We start from the raw sequence: 21,648 nt of genomic DNA on the forward strand, positions 1-21,648 counted from the left end.
TCCTGTCCGGGGGTAAAAGAACCACGAGACCGGACAGGTTGTAGGCCATGATTTCACTTCCCGTTGAGGTGTTAATTTTGGGTTTTTGGTGTTAACGAAACTATTGCAAAGACACAAATAGCAGTGAAAAAATATTTTCGATTACTAAAATGAGAATTGAAATGGGTGTTTGCAAAAGAACAGAACTAACTGAAACTGTAAATTTACACTAAAATGACTTCAGTTTTTGTATTTTTAATCAGTGTTGGATATCTGATTAAATAAGTCTCTTTAAATTATCAACTAGTCGACTTGAAACTAATAATGTATTGTTTAAAGAAAATCAACCCCAACTGAAGCAACCATCTAACTGACATACAGAACAACCTAGACACATTTATTTTTACATTAAAATTATTTTCAGTATGAAATTAATTTCAACAAAACTGTAAAAGTTTCAACACGTGTATTTGCGTGAATGTGTGTGTTTTAAGGTCTTTGCCATCTGAGTCCTCGAGCTGAGAATGTGAACAAAAGATCAGAAGAAGGAAGGATGAGGAGAAATTACCCAAAATAATGAGTGAAAAGGCAAACAGCACTAAGGAGAGAAAGACAAATAAATAAATCACAGGTGGAACTGAGACTAGACTCTACTATATACACCTGAAAACACACCCAAACACACACACACAAACACACACACACACACACCTGTGAATGCAGATCTGATTTTGTGCTACTGTCCCATGTCCTTATAACACAGAGTAAATCATCTTACTCCCACACAATTACAAGCACACAGTTTAGGTTTAGAAGATTATTTACCCAAGTTAAAGCAAGTTGGTGCAATAATTTACATCAGTCCCAAAAAGTATCTGGACACTTAAAGGGGTAGTTCACCTAAAATGAAAATTCTCTCATCATTTACTCACCCTCATGACATCCCATCTGCAGAATACAAACAAAGATTTTTAGAAGAATATTTCAGCTCTGTAGGTCCATACAATGCAATTGAATAGTGGCCAGGCCTTTGAAGCTCCAAAAAGGAGATAAAGTCAGCATGAAGGTAATCCATACGACTCCAGTGGTTTAATCAATGTCTTCTGAAGTGATCCAGTTGGTTTTGGGTGAGAACAGACCAAAACATAAATCTTTTGTCATTTTTGGGTGAACTATCCCTTTAAGCCACGCTGAAAAATACAGTACGTGAATGCCATTGTATTAGATAACAACATTTCAAACCAAGGTGCATTTGTTTTATAACTAGATAGGTAAAGTTTGTTAAGACAAACTTTAATGTTGACAGAAAGATAGATTAAAAAAAAAAAGATAAAAAGTCTGATCAGTTAGAAAAGTCATAGCAACATGAGTCAGAACAGTCTGTAGGTCTGTGCCAGGTTTGGTGAATGTAACAATTGGAAATTTTGGTCTTACTTTTGGCGTTCTGTGAAAAACCCTAAACCAAGTCTGTTGAATAACAATTGCAAAAAAAAACCTATTGTACGTCATTTTGAAGTGTAGGTATTGCGAGTAGTATGATAACACTTAAAATGCAACAAAAAGAAGTGCTGATGCACTTCTTCAACCGGCAAAATGGAGAATGTTGCACTCTGCATTCAGCACTCGTGGCTTGCCGTATTTAGCGGAAGGGGCGGAGTTAGGCCTAAATGGCTGCATTGCTGGTCTGACAAAACAATTGTAAATAATGAAGAATGTAGCAACAAGCAAAACTTCAGTGAAGACAGCACCTTACAAATGTGAGTTGAATGCTTTACCATCATCCCAAGCTGTGTGAATGTAGATGTTATTTGAGTTATAAATGTTGAACTGAGGTTGGCTAACGCGCTAAAGCTAGCGGCGACATACACATGCATTTGAAACGTCACTTACGTCAGCTGGTAAAGGGTGAATGCTTCCGTTTAGTAAAAAAAACATTACGCGTTACATTTGGGTCGATATTACACTTTGAAAATCCATACAATACATGGTTGAGTGCATAGTGTATGTTGTAAGTGCATAGTGTATACTGCGTCATTTGGGACACAGCTAGTACGTTAGTTTTTAAGCCGTCATAACAAGATGCCACAAGCACACTTTTCGAGCAAACTTTCTGGTTGTCAAACGTTCGCAGAACTTGTGCATGGTTAATGTGATGAACTACACCTGTGGTTACTGTTAGGACAACTATGAACTTGAGGGGAATTGACTTCATACTGTACATCCATTAAAAATCACCCTGGGTGATTGACTTAAAAAATGATTTAGTTCTGAGGAAAGGTCTAGCATAATTTGTTTGCAGGTGCCACTTGGTTTGAAGTTTTGTTCTCTAATACATTTTTAAGTGTCCAAAAATAAATGTCACTTCATTACTTTCTTCCACATCACCATTCTGCTCAGGAGTTCTGTATGCTTGACTGCAGTATGGCAACATTATCCATATGTTTTACCATCCTTGCTGAAACTCTGTCCTACACATGCTGTCTGCATGTTATTTCATCAAATAAACTGCCATCGTCTACATCCTGAACGATTCCAGAAGAATGACAAGTCTACGACAAGTCCCGAATAAACCGAAGACATTTCGATCATGTTGAGTGAAAAGTCATACGGAGCAGTTTTATTTTCTGTTGAGCATGAAGGGTGGGGTTCAGGGTGCGGCTTGGAGGTAGTGAGAAGTATTGTTGCCCGTGCAGAAGGGCAGCAATGCCGACATCACTTCCTGTGTTTGTTCCTCACGTTATTTTCAGGCTTAGGAATGTAATTCCTCAGAGACATGTGAGGGCCCATGTGGAAGTCTAAACTATTTGCATCCTGTCTGCCTCATTCAAGGTTGTCATGTAAACATGAAATATTGTGTTTGAGTGTGAGCTTAGGCCAGTAGGGCTCTGATATTTTCGATATTCATACAAGCTGCATATATGTGCATGGCGAGTTCTTTCTCTGCAGGAAACTCTAAGCAGCACTGATGGGATTTGAGGGTTACTGCACATTTTCCACTGAACCCCAGTACGTGTGTGTGTGTGTGTGTGTGTGTGTGTGTGTGTGTGTGTGAATCACAAACTTCATTCTCTCACACAGTCTGCTAAATGTCTTCTGTTGAACAAACATCTCTGATCAGCAATGTTTTTGTACCTGTGGGGGGCATTTTACAACATGCATGCATTTTACAATGTGTGTGTGTGTGTTTCCCAAGACTGAGACTGTTGACGACACAGCAATAATTTGCTGTTTGAACAGCTCAAAAAAGTAACAATAACACTTGTAAGGTGACGTTTTATTAGTCAATAAAACACTGATATGTTTGTTTATTCATAAGACTGATGTAATAAACTGCAAACTCAAACTGAAAATGGTTGTAACTGGATAACGGCTGGCACTGTCAATATTAAACACACACACACACACACACACATTTACACCCCATGAAGTCAGACATCCAGGGTGTAAGGTTTATTATAAAACGTGGCAGTCAATGTCTGTGACTTTCTGTCAGCAAAACTATTAACTATATACACACTATAATAACACACTCACACCTGGGGTGAATTATGGTAATATAGAACATACATCAACCACCTAAACACACAAATGTTAATATAGGTTATTGTGCTGAATTACAGATGTGACATTACAAGTCTGGTCAAGCAGACATATGCACATGAAAACTTATGAACCTTTGATTGGTTCCTTATGGAATTTACTAAAGTACAGCCGGCCAATTATTTGTGAGAATTACCATTTTGATTAAAAGCCTGACCCCTGGTTTGCTGTATGAGCACATAATAATGTAATGACATGCATGACTGAAAATTGTGCAAACAAACACTTTGAGAATAATTTTTTTATGCAATGTCTGAACTTTAAAAAAATTAATAATGCCTATGTTGTAATTAAAGGAAGTAAAGTATGACTATACTGTATTTATTATTTATTTTTTTTAAATGCTCTGGTTAAGCTCAGGCAAATAAACTTTGTTATTCATGAATTGATTATTTAATGGCAAGAAGATTAACAGGATGGAACCTGACAGGATGGAAATAAAGAGCTAAAGTGTGACAAAGATATTCAGGTCATCACTGAAGGATATTTGTCCAGTTTGAGATGACTGTAAAGTATTATGTGCATTCCTGATTTAGATTTATCCCATTTTAGACTGACACGTATGTGTGTCTGGCTGCTATTCCAGTGTTCCCTCAGCACTAAGGAATTAATATTTCTACAAACACACTGACACATGTAAAACCATATGTGCACACACACACACACACACACACATATATGTTGGTGCAGCTATCATTATGAGGACTCTCCATAGACATAGTTATTTTTATACTGTATGAACTATAGATTCTATTCCCTAACCCTAACCCTACCCCTAAACCTAACCCTCACAAAAAACTTTCTGCATTTTTACATTTTCAATAAAACATTGTTTAGTATGTTTTTTAAGCAATTTGAATTATGTGGACACTAGAAATGTCCTCATAAACCACATTTATAGCATAATACCCTTTTAGTAAACTAGTAATTACTAGTTTGTAACCCCCCCCCCCCACACACATCATAGTGGATAGTTTGTGTGTAGAGAGCAGGTTTCTGTTTGTTTCTGTTTGAAAGGATTTGGCAGAACTGCTGTATTGAAAGCTGGAGGATATTTAGAGAGTTTTGGAAACAGTTAGACAATTCACCAAGAGAGATTTGTGCAGTCAAAAACAGGGACTAAAAACAAAATGTTTTTCTTTACAGTTCATTCTGAGCAAAGACTGTATATTTTTGTTCCGGTTCAGAAGTTCTGCAGTCTCCTTTCCAAAAGGTTACTGGTTAGAATGAAACAAAAGAACAGTTAAAAACATTCTTTTTAAAATGACATTACTCTGCGCTATGGGGTGGGTGAAATACCAATTGCAGGGTTTCCAGATCTCACAAGAGAAACGAGCAACATGGTCTAGAAAATAAGCCCAAAATAAGCCACTTGCCTCATCATAGATGCATTTACACAGACTTAATGCTGCTCAGAGCAGGCATAAATGCATTTACACAGAAATTACAATTGCATAAATAATATAAGATTAATGTTTTAAATATAACATTTTGAATATAGAAATATGAAATAAATGAAAATATGAAATTATACCTTAAATATGAAACTAAATTATGAAATATAAGCTCTATCATGACAAAAACAAAGTGTAAGGCTGCTCTGAGGTGGGTTAGAGCAGGCTTAATTTAAACTAGCTTTTATGCTGCATTGCATCTTTACGCAGAATTTTAAGCAGGCACAGAGCAGGATTAACTCGGCTCATGTAAAGACGCCTTTAGTCTTTGTGTAGGAATTTTGTAAAAACCCTTATCCAAGTCTGTAGACTAACAGTATGTTGACTTTAGCTGTGTCCCAAATAACACTCTATACACTATGCACTTGTTTTGTCAGACCAGCCAGGTGACTCCACCCCATACACTCTGTACGGCAAGCCGCGTTTGGTGAGTGCATGAAGTGTCCAACATTCCACACTCCATTTTGACGGTTAAAGAAGTGCATCATCCTGGTTCTCGCAGTACACATTTTTTTTTTTGTTGCATTTTCAGTGTTAACATACTACTCGAACTACTTACACTACAAAATAACAAATAGTGCAGGAGTGTGCGGTTGATACTTAAGGTAAACAGAGCTAAGATGTCTATTAACTCTCATGATCCATAAAAGAGCAATTACATTATCATATTGGACACTCAAAAATAGAAGTTTCAAACTAAAACCATGCACAATCATTTTGTTTTCTCTCTTTTTCTCCCTCCACTTCACTCTCTTTCTCCAACTCTCACCCTCTAATTCCCCTCTCCGCCACTTTCCCGCCCTGCTCTCACTTTGACGCAGGACTCTTTCCTTTAAGTTCTTAATCTCATTGTTCACTGTGACCCAAAGCACAATCTTTCTCCTCCATACACTTCCTGCTTCCTGATTCACAGGAAGTGCTGTGTAGAGACAATTCCTACACTTTTCAGACTAAATGTGTCCAGAGTCAGAGTCTTTCTTTTACTCACTTACTCGCAATCAAGAATAATGTCCCATTGATCTAAGTTGTGTTTTATGTTTTATATAGTCTAAGCATCTCATAATCACACACAAACACCTACATTTAGTCACCATGCTAAAACAACCTCACACATATGCAGTGCACAAGGTCACTTAGTATGTGCTGGTCACTATGACTACATAGCTGAAACACAAAGGCTGCCCAAATCTTGCTATGTTCTTAGACATTTCATGTTGGAATATTATTCAAGGGATTTTGTTTCACTGGAAAACCTTTTCCCCAACACCAAATGACTTGGACCACTTTTATGATCTAAATAAAGTGGTTTTATTCAAGAGTCAAATATTATTTAGTATGATTAAATCAGCCTGTTTACAAAAAAGATTAATAAATAATTCTAAGGGTCAGCTCAGGTAGAAATAGCTAAAATTAGCACAGTTTCATTTTTTACTGTCATAAATCATGAAGAATTTTTAATTTTTTTGTCCACTGTAATACAAAAGAAAGAAAGTTAAAATGCTACAGTAAAAAAAAAAATAAATAAAAAATAAAATTACTTGGTTACCATAACGTATGCTAAAAAATGCTAATAATATTTAAAAAGACAATACATGGTAATAGAGTAAAATACTGTTACAAAAAATAGTATTTTAGATGTAAAAAGTATGATTTTACCATATAATTTCCTGAAAAAAATTATATTTACTTTAACAAGAGAATGCATGCAATTTTTACTGTAAACTATTTTTAAAATTACGGTGAAAAACAATAATCGGCCATTCCCGATTCATCACATTTCATTATATTTTTTGGGAATAGTTATATTTTTAGGGCCTTTTTTTTTATTTGGCCTAAAGACAAAAATATATATATATATATACACTGGTGGCCAAAAGTTTGGAATAAGTACAGATTTTGCTGTTTCGGAAGGAAATTGGTACTTTAATTCACCAAAGTGACATTCAGCTGATCACAAAGTATAGTCAGGACATTACTGATGTAAAAAACAGAACCATCACTATTTGAAAAAAGTCATTTTTGATCAAATCTAGACAGGCCCCATTTCCAGCTGTCATCACTCCAACACCTTATCCTTGAGTAATCATGCTAAATTGCTAATTTGGTACTAGAAAATCACTTTATATTTGATACGCCATTATATCAAACACAGTTGAAAGCTATTTGGTTCGTTAAATGAAGCTTAACATTGTCTTTGTGTTTGTTTTTGAGTTGCCACAGTATGCAATAGACTGGCATGTCTTAAGGTCAATATTAGGTCAAAAATGGCAAAAAAGAAACAGATTTCTCTAGAATCTCATCAGTCAATCATGGTTTTGAGGAATGAAGGCTATACAATGCTTGAAATTGCCAAACAACTGCTGATTTCATACAAAGGTGTACACTATAGTCTTCAAAGACAAAGGACAACTGACTCTAACAAGGACAGAAAGAGATGTGGAAGGCCAGATGTACAACAGAGACTCTAGTTTGAGAAAAAGACATCTCACATGTCCTCAGCTGACAGCTTCATTGAATTCTACCCGCTCAACACCAGTTTCATGTACAACAGTAAAGAGAAGACTCAGGGGTGCAGGCCTTATGGGAAGAATTGCAATGAAAAAGACACTTTTGAAACAGAAAAACAAAAAGAAAAGGTTAGAGTGGTCAAAGACACAAAGACATTGGACAACAGATAATTGGAAAAGAGTGTTATGGATCTTAACCCCATTGAGCTTTTGTGGGATCAGCTAGACTGTAAGGTGCATGAGAAGTGCCCGACAAGACAGCCACATCTATGGCAAGTGCTACAGGAAGTGTGGGGTGAAATGTCACCTGAGTATCTGGACAAACTGACAGCCAGAATGCCAAGGATCTGCAAAGCTGTCATTGCTGCACGTGGAGGAAGCAGTTTAAGAAGTTCTGAAAAAAAAATTCAAATTGGAATCGTAATTTTTTACATTCTTTTTTATTTTATTTTCTCCCCTTTTTCTCCCCAATTTGGAAAACCCAATTCCCAATGCGCTCTAAGTCCTCGTGGTGGCGTAGTGACTCGCCTCAATCCGGGTGGTGAAGGACGAATCTCAGTTGCCTCCGCGTCTGAGACCGTCAATCCACACATCTTATCAAGTGGCTTGTTGAGCACATTATCGCAGAGACAAAGCGCGTGTTGAGGCTTCACGCTATTATTCGCGGCATCCATGCACAACTCACCACGTGCCCCACCAATAGCGAACCACCTTATAGCGACCACGAGGAGGTTACCCCATTTGACTATACCCTCCCTAGCAACTGGGCCAATTTGGTTGCTTAGGAGACCTGGCTGGAGTCACTCAATTTTTCACATTATTTATGTCCTGACTATACAGTTGAAGTCAGAAGTTTACATACACCTTAACCAAATACATTTAAACTCAGTTTTTCACAATTCCTGACATTTAATCATAGAAAACATTCCCTGTCTTAGGTCAGTTAGGATCACTATTTTAAGAATGTGAAATGTCAGAATAATAGTAGAGAGAATTATTTATTTCAGCTCTTATTTCTTTCATCACATTCCCAGTGGGTCAGAAGTTTACATACACTTTGTTAGTATTTGGTAGCATTGCCTTTAAATTGTTTAACTTGGGTCAAACATTTTGGGTAGACTTCCACAAGCTTCTCACAATAAGTTGCTGGAATTTTGTCCCATTCCTCCAGACAGAACTGGTGTAACTGAGTCAGGTTTGTAAGCCTCCTTGTTCACACATGCTTTTTCAGTTCTGCCCAGAAATTTCCATCGGATTGAGGTCAGGGCTTTGTGATGGCCACTCCAATACCTTGACTTTGTTTTCCTTAAGCCATTTTTCCACAACTTTGGAGGTATGCTTGGGGTCATTGTCCATTTGGAAGACCCATTTGCGAAAAGCTTTAACTTCCTGGCTGATGTCTTGAGATGTTGCTTCAATATATCCACATAATTTTCCTTCCTCATGGTGCCATCTATTTTGTGAAGTGCACCAGTCCCTCCTGCAGCAAAGCACCCCCATAACATGATGCTGCCACCTCCATGCTTCACAGTTGGGATGGCGTTCGTCGGCTTGCAAGCCTCACCCTTTTTCCTCCAAACATAACAATGGTCATTATGGCCAAACAGTTAAATTTTTGTTTCATCAGACCAGAGGACATTTCTCCAATAAGTAAGATCTTTGTCCCCATGTGCACTTGCAAACTGTAGTCTGGCTTTTTTTATGGTGGTTTTGGAGCAGTGGCTTCTTCCTTGCTGAGCAGCTTTTCAGGTTATGTTGATAATGGACTCGTTTTACTGTGGATATAGATACATGTCTATCTGTTTCCTCCAGCATCTTCACAAGGTCCTTTGCTGTTGTTCTGGGATTGATTTACACTTTTCGCACGAAACTACGTTCATCTCAAGGAGACAGAATGCGTCTCCTTCCTGAGCGGTATGATGGCTGTGTGGTCCCATTGTGTTTATACTTGCGTACTATTGTTTGTACAGATGAACATGGTACCTTCAGGCATTTGGAAATTGCTCCCAAGGATGAACCAGACTTGTGGAGGTCCACTATTTTTTTTTCTGAGGTCTTGGCTGATTTTTATTTTTTTTTCTTGATGTCAAGCAAAGAGGCACTGAGTTTGAAGGTAGGCCTTAAAATACATCCACAGGTACACCTCCAATTCAGTACAGCTCCTATCAGAAGCTAATTGTCTAAAGGCTTGATGTCATTTTCTGGAATTTTCCAAGCTGCTTAAAGGCACAGTTAACTTAGTGTATGTAAACTTCTGATACACTGGAATTGTGATATAGTAAATAGACTAAAAGTGAAACAATCTGTCTGTAAACAATTGTGGGAAAAATTATTTGTGCCATGCACAGTAGATGTCCTAACGACTTGCCAAAACTATAGTTTGCTAATATTAAATCTGTGGAGTGGTTAAAAAATTCATTTTAATGACTTACAACCAAAGTGTATGTAAACTTCTGACTTCAACTGTATTGTGATCAGTTGAATGCCACTTTGGTGAATAAAAGTACCAATTTCTTTCCATAAGAGCAAAATCTGTACATTATTCAAAATTTTTGGCCGCCATATATATATATATATATATATAAGGCATAATCTACAATCAGATTTTTTTTAATCAAACCGCAGAATGAAGACTAAGACATTACAGACATTACAGCTTCATTGTCTGTTAAAGCATGATTTTCTATAAAGCTGCTTTGAAATAATGTGTGTTGTGAAAAGCGCTATACAAATAAAAATGACGATATTTCTTCTTATTTTTTTATAGCAGTTATGTACATTGGGGTTTAATGTATTATTTAATGTAGTTTAGTGAATGTTTATTGCATTATTTTACTATCACATGTGTTACCCTGATGTGTTTTGTTTTGGTGTGACACTGTGCACTGTTTAAAAGTGTTTTAATTACTGCTCCTGGAGAAGCCCCTCTTGATGAACTTTTAAGCTAACATGTGTCCTTCAGTTACTGTTCTGCAGTGATTAACAATACATTTTAAAGTGAAAAGCAGACTTTTATAGTTCCAGAAGGTTAATATATCAAGTTTATATAAATAGTCCTCCCTACTCAGTAGGTGTTGATATGCACGAAGAATGCAAATCACCAAAAAAACAAAAAACAAAAGAAGAACATGGAAGTGAAAGTGGACATTTGTAGTAAAAATAAAAAGACTTAAATATTTATCTGTTTCTCACCCACACCTATCATATCACTTCTGAAGACATGGATTAAACCACTGGAGCCTAATTTATTACTTTTATGATGCCTTTATGTGCTTTTTGGAGCGTCAAAGTTTTGGTCACCATTCACTTGCATTTTATGGACTTACAGAGTTGAAATATTCTTCTAAAAATCTTTAGTTGTGCTCTGTAGAAGAAAGAAAGTCATAGGCCTACACATCTGTGATGGCATGAGGGTGAGTAGCCTAAATGATGAGAGAATTTTCATTTTTGTGTGAACTATCGCTTTAATAAAATAAGTGAACCATAAAATATACAGGTATCAAAATTACATCCCGTAAAGCCTGAAATATGGTCACCGTATTATTTTGCGATTAATTTCTGGCAACCTCAGCTGCCAGAATTTCATCGTAATTTTAGCTGATTCAAAAATGACAATTAACAGTTAAAATTACCTAATAGGCGTAACTGCCCTTGAAAAACAATGTAACTTGAACTTTTTCTTAACTAACAGAGTTGGCTAGTTCAAATCACAGGGCCCAAATCTTACCCTCACAGTTTCTACAAATCACAGTGAATTTATGCTCTCAGAAAAGGCGATTACTCATAATAAGCACTTTAGGGGCATTTAGGGGAGTGTTTGTGTAGGGCCAGAGAGTTTTATCAGCTCCAAACACTTGCAGGATTTCCGCTTTGGGATTGTCCATCCAATTCCTGGGTTCCACAGGAAGCGCGGAATAAAAAGCAGGAGAAAAACGCCCAAATGCATCTCATTCCTCGCTAGTCGGATCACAGGGAGCATCGAGACATTGACCACACGGCGCTCTTTATCAGAGGCTAAAAGAGTTTATAAGAAATGGTGGCGATGAAGAAGCGCGTCAGAGCGCGCGGCAGGTGGATCGAATGGCCAGCAGCGCAGCACGAGATCACGTGGTTTTATTATAAGCGGGTGAGTGTGTGAATATCTTTGGTAACACATTCATAAATATGTCATTAACAGCCATTATGCTTCATAAATCAGAAGTTCGTGTACATTCAAAAATGAATATAGCCTATATAAAAGTGCCGTGACATCTATTGTATATTTTTACTCAAAAAATTATTTAACCTAATTTTTTTTAAGATTTAAGCATTTCAGTTTCACAACAAAATTCCAACTGAACTGTGTAATGTTTAACAAAATTAAATTAATAAAACTTAAAATATTTAGGTTTTTTCTTTTATTAAAGATTACTCAGTTCAAGCTGATTTAATTTTGTAATGAAATTGAAATGCGTAAATCTTAAAAAAATCAAATAAAATTGAATGTCACTGTAAAATAATATTTTAATATTTTAATTAATGAAAGGTGTTATTTTTATTTATTTATTTTTTTACTTTTTCTCTTCATTTTAATCATTTTTATTTCGTATTATTGAGCATAATTCAATGCAATTGTTTCTTTAGGTCTTGGCAAGTTGTTTGAACACATTTTCTGTGGTATTACTGAATTTGAGCTGATATATTTAGTAAGAAAGTAAATAATATTGGATTGTGAAGTAGTTAATGATAGAAGTTAAAAGTAGTTGATTGTGACTTGCTTAAGGGGGCTATTGTCTGGTTTATTATGTTGAGTGCAATTGAATTGTATGTTTTCATCTTGGGCAAAGGCTTGGGTGCACCTGATTTATTAATAGCCTACAATTTTACACATTTTAGAATAACACTATAGCAAAGTTGTCACAATAACACAAATGGAAGTAAAGGGATTATGTATTGACCAAAAAATGTTAAACAAATCAAAATGTTTATGCTTCTTTAAAGTATAGCCACCCTTTGCCTATTACAGCTCTGCATCCTGAGATGCTTTTTAAACAGTATTGAAGGAGTTTCAATGGATGCTGGACACTTGTTGGCTGTTTTTCCACTACTACTCATTCCAACTTGTTTATAAAAATTGAAACAAATAATTAAAAATTCTGTTTTTAAAGAACTTCACATGTAAGCACTGTATAGCCTGTTTGTCTACAAATCTAATTTAATGCTTTTAAACATAAGCATTTAGATCAAAACAGAACAAGAAAAATAAATTCAATCAAGTGAGTCCAAACTTTTGACTGCATAGTGTACATGACAAGTAATTAATCCGTGACCCAGTAAACCGAGCAAGACTGCGAATGAGTTCTATCCGCGATTACGTCATTCGCGCGGAGAGACTGGGCTCTTGCGTGAGCTTCTACCGGGACGTCCCGGTGAAGGAGGGGCAGTTTTTGTGCGGTTACCCCCTGCATGCTTTGACAGTTCAGAACACTGAACAAAGCATGCAAAAAAAAAAAAAAAAAAAAAAAACAGAAATCCCACGCGAACACGGAGAGCTGATCCACGGGAGGCACGCGCCAGGAATTTTGCGCGTTTTGGGGCAAACGCATGCTTTTTTGGAATATTTATAAAGAATATTTTGGGCCTGTACTTTAGTTTGGTGGGAAACTTTGTTTTAGGACGCTCTGGGGGACCACTCTATTTCTTTTTTCCCCTTACGTCCACGCGCGACACTGTGTAGCCTGTGTTGGATGTTTTGCTTCACAGCGCTTAAGCTCGTGGACAGTCGTGATCCAGTAAGTGTTCAATGAGTTTTAGCAAGTCAAGTATCTTTAAGTACATCTTTAAATTAAGTCATATTATCTGTTTGAGCATGCAACAATTTGTTGTTATGGTTCATTGTGTATGTGTGTAGCGTTGAGATTATTGCCTGCTCTCATTCGCACAAATGTTTTTTTTTTTTTTTTTTTTTTTTTTTTTTTTTTTGCTTACTCTGTGTATCGCTTTCAGTGTCATAACTCTGATTTGAAGCAACAATACTTAGTGATGTCTGATTCTTGAATCGTTCTTTTGAATCGATTCTTTTTAATCTCTCGAAGGAACCGATTCGCAAAGCTGAGGGATGACTATGTTGAGGAAAAACTGTGAGATGGGAACAATGTTGTTAAGCAAAATGGGAATCATTAATATTATTTTAGGCCTAATAGTAAACCTAGCCTATTATTGCAACACTGTTTTTAATGTCTAGTGATGCTGTTATCAACAGGCTAATTCTGGAGCAATAAACAGCATTGACTGATCTATAATATAACCTCGTGAAAATATTTGGACGAACAGCAAAATGAAACGTAAAATGCTGCGCGGGTACTTCTGAGAACACTTTTGTTTTGAGTGTTGGCACGGTTGTGAATCGTTTTACACGAACCGATTTAATTAAACGAACCGTCCGAACAAACCGATTCGCTAAAATGAATCGGACTTCTTGAACGTGTGAATGGTCGCAAATAATGTTGCGTTGAAACAGCGCCGCCTGCTGGCCATCTAATGTAGAGTTAAAACAGGCTTGGTAGGGATACTTGCAGCACTGACGTGCACAGAATGGGGGCAGCTGGGGTGCAAGCCCTTGCCCCTTTGGTTCACAAATCCAAAGGTGCCCTTTTGGTCATCCAGAAAAAGTGGAGAAATTTCAATAATGAAATTAAAATAGTTAAATAAATTTTTTTTAAATCTCGTCATAATCTCACAATAACAGTAATAATGTGTTATGAGATTTATTTGTAAATCGTGGGCGTATTAAAGAAAATTAAGCGGAGGTGCCTTTAAGAGTGCGCGCTACAGCAGATCGGGGGTGGATACCAATTGCAAGCGATCCTCCCTATGCACTCCGAAGTGCAGAGCCCTTGAAGGGGGTACTCTGAAGGAAACATGGCATAACTGTATGAATGTACCCTTCGCTAACAGTCTTGTCATAGGGCCCTCAGAGAAAAGATTCATTTTCTCACTTTCGTTTTGAACAAGCTTTCGAGTGGCGTCCCTTCCCGCAGGAGTGCCCTTCTTGAAAGCAAAAAATGCAGTTTTGAATTCGCCCCGGAGCATCGAAGTGCCGTTACCTCAGAAGAGTAACAGGTCAGATAAAAAGTCCACTCCATTTATTGTGTTGTAAGTTCATCAAAAGAATAATACTCGATTGCTACTGCATTTCCGACATTGCGTATCACTAGTGTAGGCAGATTTATTAATTAGAATGGGAGCGGTTGTGTCACTTTCAGTGATATAAATTCAATTAGTCTTTTATAGAATATTGACATAAACTGAAGGAGCTGTCAGGTTCAGCCAAAGCCAGTTTGGTTTTGTTGAAAATCGACTAATCACTTTCAGAAAAATACCATTAAGCTACTACAGTACCGCAGCTCCCTGTACACATATTAGGCAGTCTGCGTAGGGCACCAACTCCCTAGGGGGACACATCATACCCTAGGGGGGCACCAGAAACTCCACCAGCTGCCTTTACTCGCATGTTATATGTTATTCAAGGACCCTGTAGCAATACAGTCGATTGCCTCGCGCTCACACTTTCTCTTTGCGCCTTCGCACTGTTCACCTCGTTACCAGGGTAATGCCATGGTACTGAATGATTGATCATGTTCATATTTCATTATACTGTCATGGTACTCCAAGGTACTTTAAAAAATACCAGGGTTTTACTATGACACATGTCATAAACATGGGGTTATCACAGACCATGTCTGAAAATAAATAAATAAACAAGTATATTACCATGGTGCTTTTTGTGAGAAATATAACAGAATAGGCTATTATTTGTGATAAAGGAAAAATTGAAAAAATTATGTACAGTATATATATATATATATATATATATATATATATATATATATATATATATATATATATATATATACACAAGAAAATGGTTAAATTCTCAAAAAGCAAAGAAATTAGTTAAGTATTTATAATTACTACTCATTAAAAAAAATAAATAAAATAAAATGAAATAAAAACCTGTCCCTGCTAAGGTCTGTGCACGTCACTGACTTGCAGGCCACGTTTGAAATGGCATGTTACCATACTACTAATACTATTTTTGCAGTATGTATACCGCTCACTGTATGCAATTTCTTTGTATTCATATAATACACAAATGTGCAGTACACAATAGAGCACACAGTGCTGAGTACTGGATGCCACAGTGCAATGCAATCAACTTTACCTTCCATTTCCAGTGTGAAAAATAGGAAGCAATATTTTTACTCTTTCTTGACTCATTACTTGGTTGAACTTCCAAAAGTTTCACATAAAAAAAATAAAAAAATAAATAAAAATTGGGATGATAACTGGATGCCACTCGCTGAATAAAATAAGTACCTAGTACTCTGAGCTCTGATGCTTATCTGAGTCTAGCTGACTGCTGGGCCCTCCATTAGTCTTAAATGTTTCTGGTAGTGAGAGTCATTATTTGTGATTATATGCAATGATGTGTATCAAAATGTCTTTGTGTGTTGATGTGCAAAGCTTTGCATTTATTAGCAGTGTGTGTCGGTGTGTTTTGCATCATATATATATATGTATACAACCCCAATTTAAAAAAAGTTGGGACAGTATGAAAAATGATAATGAGTAAAATGAGTGATTTGTAAATTATAATCACCCTTTGCTATATTGAAAGTTCTACAACTACACATTATATAATGTTTTACTTTGTGAATTTCATTGTTTGTTTTTTAAAATGTACAGTAATTTCAAATCAAATGATTGCAACACGCTCCGAAACATACTGTGTTTACCACTGTGAAACATCACCATTTCTTCTAATAACACTTATTAAGCATTTAGGCACTGAAGACACAAGTTTGTTAAGTTAAGAAAGTGGAATTTTCCCTCATTCATCCATTATGTTGGTCTTTAGCTGCACAATTGTACGGGGTCTTCGTTGCCGTATGGTGTGCTTAATAATGCGCCACACATTCTCAATGGAGACAGGTCAGGACTGCAGGCAGGCCAATCTAGCACCCGCACACTCTGCTTACACAGCTATGCACTTGTAATCTGGGCAGTATGTGGTTTGAAGTTGTCCTGCAGGAAAATGCAGGGACGTCCCTGGAAAAGACGGTGCTGGATTGCAGTATTTGTTGCTCCAAAATTTTTACATATCTGCCTGCATTCATGGTGTTCTCACAGATGTGTGAGTTACCCATGGCATGGGCATTGACACACCCCTGGCCCATACAGACACTGGCTTTTGGACCTGACGCTAATAACAGCTTGGATGGTCCTTTTCCTCTTTGGCCCGGATAACAAGATGGCTGTGTTTTTCAAAAACTTTTTGAAATGTGGACTCTTCTGACCAAAACACAGTTCCACTGTTCTACTTTTCATCTAAGATGAGACCGAGCCCAGAGAAGTCGGCAGCGCTTCTGGACAGTGTTGATGTATGGCTTCTGCTTTGCATAATAAAGTCTTAACTTGCATCTGTGGATGCAGCGGCGAGTGGTGTTGACTAACAAAGGTTTACTAAAGATATCCCAAGCCCATATTCATGATATCCATTACAGATGAATGATGTTTTTTAAGACAGTGATGTCTGAGGGATCAGAGATCACGCGCATTCAGAAGTGGTTTTCGTTTTGACCTTTACACACCGAGATTTGAACAGATTCCGTGAATCTTTTAACTATATTGTGCACTGTAGAGGGTGAAATGCCCAAAATCCTTCCAATTTGTCTTTGGGGAACATTGTTCTCAAAGTGCTGGATTATTTGCTGAAGCATCTATTGACAAATTGACAAGTCTTGAACGATCCTTGCTCTTGAAGGACTAGGCTGTTTTGGAGGCTCCTTATATATTATGACACAATTGCCTCACCTGTTTAACATCGCCTTGTTATTTCAACTCGTCAAATTGTTATTAATCTTAAAAAACAACTTTTTTCTCAACTTTTTGGGAGTGTGTTGTAATCATCTGATTTGAAATTACTGTACATAAAAAAATAAAATAAAAATTAAAATTAATTCACAAGGTAAAATATCATATTATGTGTAGTTGTGGTGCTTTCAATATAGCAAAGGGTGAATATAATTTACAAATCACTCCTTTTCGTTTTTATTAGCATTTTTCATACTGTCCCAACTTTTTTGAAATTGGGGTTGTATATATATATATATATATATATATATATATATATATATATATATATATATATATATATATATATATATATTTGTGTGTGTGTGTGTGTGTGCGTGTGTGTGTAAGCTAACTAAACTAGCTACAAGTAATTTATAGTTTTGCACCAGACTGGCATGGACTCAATGATCAGTTTTGCTCATTTTGATAAAGAGCTTATTGATAATTGCTGATCTAAAATCAGTGGCATTAGCTGATATTAGTGAATTTTCACCCCCGAATTATCACAGTGTCCAGATTAGGCCAATATTGCAGCCAATAATATGAATTTATTTATACTTTTTTTAATTCAAAAGTTTGTGAACAAAGCTTAAAGGGATAGTTGTTAAATGTTTTTGTAAATGTTAAAAACAGTGTGTATTTTAGCGTTTATGGACTCACCCTGTTCACTTCTATGGTACTGCAAGTGACTTACTGTTATCGCCACTGTTACTGTTCTTTTTTTTTTAAATAAACAAGTGCCCAATCAAAATGATTTATGTGGTAATCAAGATAAGGCCACAAATACTGTCGTTTGCTCTTAATTTGTATTCAACCCGGAATATTCCTTTAACAATTTGCAGTTAAACTATTACCATAACCGTGTCATAGCACAGTCACTAACATGTGAAGAACTACGATGCGTAATGCACACACCCGCACTTTACGCACACACTGCTGCTCCAAAAAGATGACTTATGAAAGCATGAGATCTGGCAACAGCGTACAGCATTTACATACAGTATGGCACGTGGTAAGTGTTTATGTATGATGGCAATCAGATGAATTGTTAGAGACGCACACATATACAGTTTTGATAATTGACCCAGCCTGCAGGTATGGGTCTGTAAAAAGCATTATGCGTTTGGCAAGAGATCTGTATGCAAGTCATCCAGAGGTCCTAAACCACTTTGCTGCCTCCTTCGGGTGTCAAACGCTCTCTGCGGTGGTCCCACTCAAACCGCACAGTGTGAAAACATTATCTGACCCAGAGTCAGCATAAATCTGCCCAGACTGAGGAGTTACACCATTGTCACTGATAAAAGTTGACTCACAATATGTTAGGCTGCGATTCAAACCTCACCAGCTGCTGTAGAGCAACTCTAGCACTGTGGAAAGTGTCATGTATTTAAAAAATTCTGACATTAAACAACTACACAGACATATGAAGGACAGAGTAATGGATCTGCACATTGAAGAAGGTTTCAAAACAATTACACACACACACACCAATTTTCACAAGTGTTACATGTCACTAGTCCACTTTGGATTTTAAAGGGATAGTTCACCCACTAATGATAATTCTGTCATCATTTACTCAACCTCATGTTGTTCCAAATCTGTATGACTTTCTGTGTTAGTCAGAATGTTAGTCTCAGTCACCATTTACTTTTATTGGAAAAGTGTAGAAAAAGATGCAATGAAAGTGAATGGTGACTGAGACTAACATAAAAATATTAGCACTAGTAACTATAATTATTGATTTCAAAAATGATCATTTTTACCAAAAGTACATAGCTGATATATCACTGATTCTTGAGATAAGGGACAAAACATGTTAAAATCTGAGTTTTCATTTTTTTAATATTAAATTAATTTGAAATATTTGTAAACAAAGGTCTCAGCTAATTTGACCCATTCAACAAGAGCATAAAGTCTTTAATTATCTAATAACAGTCTTCAGTAAAAGACTTAAGTGATAAAATACATTCTATAATTTTATTTCTGTTTTCACACTATTCCGAAAATTCTGACGCAGTTGACAAAATGTAATATTTTTTCATTTTAACCATGTGTTGTAGCCATTTAGTTTTTTCCCTCAGTTAAATCTGCCTCTATAACCTAAACTAACCTAACCTAAATAACCAAAATTATTCTCAAGATGGCGCCACGGTTTTGTTGGACATTTTAGTTTAGATTTTAGCAGCTGTGTTGTTCAAGCGCGCTATGAGTCGCAAGCGAGGGAAGCGAGCCGGCGCGCTGGTCTGGCTCCAACAGCGCGGCTTTCAAACAGCGCTGCCGAGTATTCATCTAGCGAATCTCCGATGAACTACATCTCCTCAACCGTACAAATAAGGACTTTTCAAACTCTGCTGCCTTGTGCTTCACAGAAGCATGGCTGAGTGAAGCCATGCTGGACAGCACGTTACATCTGTCAGGCTTTCAGCTGTTCAGAGCGGATCGCATTGCGGAGTTAACGGGGAAAACGAGAGGCGGTGGAACATGCTTTTACATCAATGAAAGGTGGTGTACAGATTTAACAACGTTAAAGAAGATATACTGTCCTAATTTGGATGCGCTCTTTATCAACTGTAAGCCTTTCTACTCGCCACGGGAGTTCATAACTCACCTCATTTATTCTGGTGAGTGTTTATATTCCTCCACAAGCGCAGTGCTTCAACAGCTGACTGATCAGATCCCAGACACGGAACAACAATACCCGGACTCACTTATTATTCTCTGTGATTTTAACAAAGCCAACCTAAGCCATGAGCTGCCAAAATACAGACAGCACATTGCCCCACCAGAGACAGAAATATACTGGATCACCGCTACACAACATGCATATCGCTCTGTCCCTAGAGCAGCTTTGGGACTCTCTGATCACAGTCTGGTTCATCTTCCGACCTACAGGCAGAAACTTAAATCAGCTAAACCTGTAATAAAGACTGTAAAAAGATGGACCATTGAAGCAGAGCTGGAGCTACAAGCCTGCTTTGACTGCACTGATTGGAGTGTTTTTGAAGCTGCAGACACCAATCTGGATGAGCTCACAGATACAGTTTTTTTTTTGTTTCTCCCCAATTTGGAATGCCCAGTTCCCAATGTGCTCTAAGTCCTCGTGGTGGCATAGTGACTCCACATTATAGGGACCATGAGGAGGTTACCCCATGTGACTCTACCCACCCTAGCAACCGGGCCAATTGGTTGCTTAGGAAGCCTGACTGGTGTCACTAAGCACGCCCTGGATTCGAACTTGCAACTCCAGCAGTGATAGTCAGCATCTTTACTTGCTGAGCTACCCAGGCCCCCAAGCTCATAGTTACTGTGACATCATATATCAGTTTCTGTGAGGATATGAAAACAAGTTTTCAGCTAACGACCCTGCATCAGTGTGGAGAGGCCTGAAAGACATTACTAACTACAAGATGCAATCCCCCAACACTATAGGAATCAACAGCTCTATCTGTCAGTGGATCTCCAGCTTTTTGACAGATAGGCAGCAGTTAGTGAGACTGGGGAAATTCACCTCCAGCACATGTACAATCAGCACTGGTGCCCCCTAGGGATGTGTGCTCTCCCCACTACTCTTCTCCCTGTACACAAATGACTGCACCACCAAGGACCCCTCTGTCAAGCTCCTGAAGTTTGCAGATGACACTATTGTCATCGGCCTCATCCAGGATGATGATGAGTCTGCATACCGAAGGGAGGTTGAATAGCTGGCTGTCTGGTACAGTCTAAACAACCTGGAGCTGAGCACACTCAAAACAGTGGAGATGATAGTGGACTTTAGGAGGAACACCCCGACATTGATCCCACTCACCATTCTGAACAGCACTGTGGCAGCAGTGGAGTCATTATGGTTCCTGGGCTCTACTATCGCACAGGACCTGAAATGGGAGACCCACATTGACTCCATTGTGAAAAATGCCCAGCAGAGCTTGTACTTTCTTCACCAGTTGAGGAAGTTCAACCTGCCACATGCGCTGCTGATACAGTTCTACTCAGCAGTCATTGAGTCTGTCCTCTGCACTTCAGTAACTGTCTGGTTTGGTTCAGCTACGAAATCGGATATCATAACACTACAAAGGACAGTTCGGACTGCTGAGAGGATTATTGGTTGCCCCCTGCCCTCCCTTCAAGAACTATACACTTCCAGAGTGAGGAAAAAGGCTGGAAAAATCACTCTGGACTCACCCAGCCCACTACCTTTTTGAACTGTTGCTTTC

At 37.6% G+C, this 21,648-nt stretch overlaps 1 protein-coding gene across 3 annotated transcripts in view; it reads left to right on the top strand.

Moving 5' to 3' along the window:
- The first annotated feature begins 11,498 nt into the window (after nt 1-11,498).
- Nucleotides 11,499-21,648, top strand: part of LOC127430988 (epidermal growth factor-like protein 7) — a 28,141-nt gene continuing 17,991 nt past the window's right edge. For 2 of the 3 annotated variants that reach the window (XM_051681154.1, XM_051681156.1), the window contains exon 1: nt 11,499-11,666. The gene's annotated coding sequence lies outside the window, so the exon portion shown is untranslated. Of the gene's footprint in view, nt 11,667-13,024; nt 13,312-21,648 lie in introns of those variants that run through there. The other variant, XM_051681155.1, reaches the window with a different exon arrangement.

Source organism: Myxocyprinus asiaticus, chromosome 40 (genome assembly GCF_019703515.2).
Source record: "Myxocyprinus asiaticus isolate MX2 ecotype Aquarium Trade chromosome 40, UBuf_Myxa_2, whole genome shotgun sequence".
Classification (NCBI taxonomy): Eukaryota; Metazoa; Chordata; class Actinopteri; order Cypriniformes; family Catostomidae; genus Myxocyprinus; species Myxocyprinus asiaticus.